General features: G+C 38.8%; 2 non-coding genes across 2 annotated transcripts; one reads left to right on the plus strand and one right to left on the minus strand.

Annotated features, from left to right (window-relative positions):
- Window positions 1-204: 204 nt before the first annotated feature.
- TRNAG-GCC (transfer RNA glycine (anticodon GCC)) lies at window positions 205-275 on the minus strand. The gene has a single exon. It is a non-coding gene; the product is annotated as a tRNA-Gly (tRNA).
- Window positions 276-3,818: 3,543 nt separating this feature from the next.
- On the plus strand, window positions 3,819-3,889 carry TRNAG-GCC (transfer RNA glycine (anticodon GCC)). Its single transcript has one exon. It is a non-coding gene; the product is annotated as a tRNA-Gly (tRNA).
- The last annotated feature ends 2,111 nt before the right edge of the window (window positions 3,890-6,000 follow it).

Genomic DNA, 6,000 nt, shown 5'->3' on the forward strand with positions numbered 1-6,000 from the left:
TTCAACCTGACTCCTACCTAGACATGGAAGTGCTTACCCCCTGATTAACTCCTGACATATCCCCAGGTGTTCGCGTAACCTAGGGTGAAAACTAGTCTTACAGTGGATAAGACCGTGTTTCCATATTACAAATGCATCTAGCCATTGTCCACCCTCAATTTGATCTTACATGTACGATCTATTTGGTCTGATGTTTCGAAAATATGCATCGGCCGGGAATCGAACCCGGGCCTCCCGCGTGGCAGGCGAGAATTCTACCACTGAACCACCGATGCTTCTCTTGATATTGTTGAAGAATGATAATACATTTTGAAAAGTGTAGACATGTTTTCTAGTAATAACCTACAGTATACAGCTAGCAATCCGTTGATATCAGGTTATAGTAAGATTCGTTTTATCTGAAGGAGAAGTCAATGGAAATACATAAATGATCCTTGTTTACTGTGTATTCCTAAAAAAAAAAGAAAAAAAAAGAAAAAAAATTATCACTATAAGTCTATCTAAATTGGTAAATGAAAGAGTTGTGTATGTGTATGATGGTGTGCACGAAGGATGAGACAGGAGTTTCATACCTGTGGTTAAAAGTTGTACCTTTCGCATTATTGACAGACAGCTTGTCGATGATTCAGTCCTTTGAAGCAAAGGGATATTGTTCGAAACAGATTCTTAAAATAGTTGAAAGACATCCGTAATGATAATATCACATAGACATGCACAAGAATAACAAATATTTTAACCATTAATATCGTTATTAGAATTATAGAAAATATAGTATACAGTAAAATTTGATTCTGGATCTTTAAACTTTTGCTCGGCGTTTTGAAGCAACGTTACATTGTTCGAAACAGATTCGTAGAATGTTACAATACATGAGACAAAGTTGAAAATATTCGGATAAATGACATTCGTGATCATAATGTCGGATAATTCATACATCGATAATGCGCTTAGTTTAACACCGAATACTATTAGTACTGCAATCATAGGAAAGCGAATCCCACAGTAAAACTTGAATCTAGATAAATGAACTCGTATATTTATGTAGAATCTAAGCATTCCTACACCTTTCATAAACCAAGAAGTATCTCGACCAACGCCCTCCAGGTCAAAAGCCTGAGATGGCGTTGATGGCACCATTGACAAAACGGAAAAGCTGGATTTCCTTTTTCTAGGGGAGAATGGACCCATGCAGGGAAAAAGGCAAGAAATGTCAAAAGTGACCAAAATCTAGGGGAAAACTGATAAAATGGGAAAATTGGAGAAGAAATGACATTCTTTTTGTAAGTGATATGACCATAGTATATTCTACTCCATAAAAGAAAAAAGGAAGAGTACTCAGGGAGAGAGAGGGGGGGGGGGGGGGGAGTGGCTGAAGGAGGGAGGGAGTGAAAGGGATGACAACCCACGATCAGTACCTGAGTGCGGGTGACTAGACGAGGGAGGGATGCATGGGAGAGAGAGAGAAGGGGGGAGGGGGTCCAACAAAATACATGATCAGTTCCTGTATTGATGGAATGCCTCCATGCAAGTCTATTAAAAAAATGATTCTGTGCACTTAGTACACACAGCATGGAGGGATATAGAAGTAATTACATTTTATATAAACAATTGAGATTGATTTCAGTATTTAACTCTGTCTAATTGCTATATTTATATTTGCATTCTATGCATTGGCAAAACTTACTTATTAAGTATTGCATTATATTAATAATTATTAAAATGATTATTAGAGATCTGCCTTGATCATTATCAAATGGGATGTTACTTTTTTAGGAGATGCTAGTATTAAATCGAACATTTCCAAGGGGTGCAAGTTTTACAAGGGGTAAGTCTATGAATTAAAGTTATCGCTCATTTCACATATCAGTGAGAGATATCCTTGAAAACTTTAATCTGAGGCGATGTGACTACTGTCAAAACGCCTTTAAAAGGATATACGGGAGTGGTGTCCCTATTCAAGTCATATGAACCATGAAGACGTCACGCTTAAATGTTCTGCATCCAAATATCACTTGTTCGTTTATCTGTCTGTCTTTCAAATTTAGTTCTTACTTCAGAATGCATATCCTTGGAGTCATTTTGGTATTTCAGTTACTTGAAATGACGAAATAAAAATTATACATATATCTTTCAAGGAAACTATATTCTCTGAGCCATTAAAAAAATCAACCTACTTGTCTATATTCATCCATGTTAACACACACAGATAAACACGCACACGCACACACACACCCACACACAAATACGCCCAGATACATATTCACTATCAGTCATTCATAAGACAGATAATAACATATCCTATGGTTTGTCCTACTCAGTGGATTATACGTAATGTTATCCTCAAATCAGGGATTTCAGTATGAATGAAGCAAGAATGCAAATAATTTCTCTGAAGTGGCTATTGAAAGCCTCATCTTGTTGCCCGATCTAGCGTTTCCGCAGCATCGTTCAGTGTTTCATGTTGAACGACAAGGATGACTTCAGCATTTTCTCGATTTAACGAGTAAAATGCATGACGGGAAGGGCTTTAGAGCTACGCAGGCTGGCGCCGTAGGAAGCGCTGACGGTGCTTTGGTGGTAGGGATGGCTGTGGTTTGGTAATCGGTAGCACAGGCCAGGTGTATAATCTTCTCAAAAGAGATCTGTAAGTGTAAATGACTAACAGAAAAGCGAACAGGAATAAAGGAAAGCTTGCATATTGATGTTCAGAGGCAGGTTCATACATATCCATGCTTGACGTTCACTTTGCTTGTGTGGCTAAGCAGTGTTGCCAGCTTCCCACAACCATATATTCCTAGACGTATCATCAAAATTTCCCCCCTCAACACAAATTTTCCTTTCTTATTTGAGGCTCTAATACAATTTTTGCAACTTTTATAATGACCATACCCACATGTTTTAATTGCTCGTAGTATCTTTTCAGCTCTAAAACTACATCAACGACAGCCTATCGAAGCAGAGAGATTATTTCAAAATAACAACTAACTTACGGTTCTGATATTTCTTTGGTCATCCTGCAGAGGTGGCTTGGAAGAATCTTGAACTTTTAACATGTAGGTGCATCAAAGGTCGCTTTGGCATGGAACAATCCATCAATTAAAGAACTGATCGTGTATTGTGCCCCCCCCCCCCTCCCCCAATCACTCCTTCCCATGATTCCCTCACTCGCCCAGCCTCCCGCACTCGTACAGGAAGTGATCATGCATTGTCACCCCCTTTCACTCCCTCCTTCAGTCACTCACCTACCACCCTCTTTCACATTTCTTCCCTTTTTCCCTCCACAATTCCATTTCCCCTTGGAAAAGGGAAATTCAGCTTTTCCATGTTTTTTTTCTAACTGTTCCGTTTGTTAGTGGCGCCATCTCTGGCTTTTGATCTGGAGGACATTGCTCGAGGTTGTTCTTGGTTTATGAAAGGTGGAGGAGTTTAAAGATTTAGAATCAAGTTTTACTGTATATTTTTTTTTTTCTATAATTCTAATAACGGTATTAATGGTTATAATATTTGTTTTTCTGGTACATGTCTTTGTGACATCATTATTACAGATGTCTGTCGACTATTTTATGAATCTGTTTCAAAGGACTAAATCCTTTTTCTATCCTGTTTCAAAGGACTGAATCATCGAAAAGCTGTCTGTCAATAATGCAAAAAGGTATGAAACTGTTGTCTCAACCTCCGGGCACACTCATTTACTTACCAAACGAATCTTACTATAACCTGATATTAACGGATTGCTAGCTTTATATTGTAGGTTAATACTAGAAAACATGTCTACACTTTTCAAAATGTATTTTCAGTCTTCAACTTTATTAATAGAAGCATCGGTGGTTCAGTGGTAGAATTCTCGCCTGCCACGCGGGAGGCCCGGGTTCGATTCCCGGCCGATGCATCTTTTTCGAAACATCAGACCAAATAGATCGTACATGCAAGATTAAATTGAGGGTGGACCATGGCTAGATGTCTTTGTTCTATGGAAACACGGTTTTATCCATTGTAAGACTTATACCCTAGGTTACGTGTACCGTTGAGGGCACTTCGGGAGTTTATTAGTGGGTGAGAATCATGTTGAATATGTGAGTGACCGGCCGTTTACGTACCTCGTTACGAGTAATGGACAGGGAGAGGTAGACCCGGAGACGCCGGTCATCAGTCGGGATTAATGTTGGTGATGCTGCTAGTTGGCCAAGGGTGGGCACTTTTTGGCTACTTTCTTTACTGAAATATTTTATAGGGAATGCTGTTTCGATTACATTAATACCATGATCGCAAAATACGTTACATTAACAAGTATAAAAACGGTGTTGTGTGAAGTGCATTGCTGTAGCGGAGAAGTGTAGTGTGAGATGACCTTGTATTGTGTGGTATAGCGTGGCTAGTTACGTTGTGGGTCGTGATGTGGTAGGTCGTAATGTGTCGTGTGACTTTGTGATGTGGCTGGGTGTGCTTTGGAGTATGGTTTGGCTGAGTGTAATGTGGTGTATGGTATGGCGTGGTGGCTAGATCTGTTGTGGCACATGGTGCTTTTTGCATAACATGAATAAACAAATCGTTTCCTATGTTGGTAATGTAGGTACTTCTTCACTTTACTACTTACATATATAAATAATGGAATGTTCTTTTGTTTGCGTGTTTTTTCACTTATCACGCTGGGGAGCGGGTACGTGGCTGACACTAAGAATACTCAAAAGGGTACTTGGGGAGGAAAAGATTGAAAAACACTGATTATACAACAGTGCCAATGACAGCGTCGCTTAGATTGTTAAATTGTTGGTGAACATACAATGAAATTAAAGTCTTTAGTTACAGACGAGCGATTCAAATTTAGAGTTAAGTACTTTTAGCGATATTCTTTTGTCGTAACTACAATATGCACTAAAATTCTGTGCCTATGATTGTCTGCCGACGTGATCAAAGAGTTGGTCTCGAACTAGTATTCCTTGGGTGACTTCTTACTGAATTACTATTCGAATGAAATGGATGCTGACTTCAGGATGGAGGTCTTTGATAATATACATCATGTGACGGGACTCGAGAACCGAATCTGGCATGAAATTATTTTTTCCCTGTACCCCCACTTTTACTGTCTCTCTAGGGTTCCTTTACTGAATCTGCGGCAAAGTAACATGCAGTATCATGTTTCGTCACCAGATATACTTTCTTAGTTCTATGTGCATCTCTACAAGCCTGTAATCATGTCTAGGTATGACAATTCTTCTTTGGCATAATGTTTAGCCATAACATCAAAAAGGACAGTGAGGGTATTTCGACTGATAACCATATTCTACTCCTTTAACAGTATGATATTTTTCCGGCTCCTTTCATGGTTCTATCCCAATGGTTCCTAATTTAGGATGCCCGCACCCCTAAGGGCGTGTGAGATAGCATTGCAAGCAATATAGCGAAGAAGCATAATTGTGCGTTCAGCATGAATCCTGCGGTAAATATGGACAAGGTACAGATTCGTCAAAAAAGAAAGAAAAAAATGCACTTAGAGCACGCAACATCTAGGTATATAGAAGTCATTGAATTTTATGTTAACAATTGAGATTAATTTCAGCATTTATATTTATCTAATTGATTAATTAATATTTGCATTCTATGCACTGGCAAAAGCTTACTTATTCGGCCCTGCCTCATGTTGATAATATTTAAAATAATCAGTAAAGATCTGCCTTGATCATTGCTAAATGGAATGTTACTTTTGAAGGGGATACGAGTATTAAATCAAACGTTTCATAGAAAAGGTAGCACTGGTCTATGAATTGAAGTTACTGCGTCACCAAGGTCACTTCGCAGATCAATAAGAACCTCGAACAAAAAATAATAATTCGAGGCGATGTGACTACTGTCAAACCGCCTTTAAAAGGCAAAACGAGAATGGTGCCATTAATCAAGTCATATGAACCATGAAGACGTCACGTTTAAATGCCCTGCGTGCGAGTATCATTTGTTCATTTATCTGTTTCTTTCACATTCAATGTCAAGAACCATGAAGCTCAG

Source organism: Penaeus japonicus, unplaced genomic scaffold, assembly GCF_977035675.1.
Source record: "Penaeus japonicus unplaced genomic scaffold, GWHDUDI00000001_assembly GWHDUDI00000029, whole genome shotgun sequence".
NCBI lineage: Eukaryota > Metazoa > Arthropoda > Malacostraca > Decapoda > Penaeidae > Penaeus > Penaeus japonicus.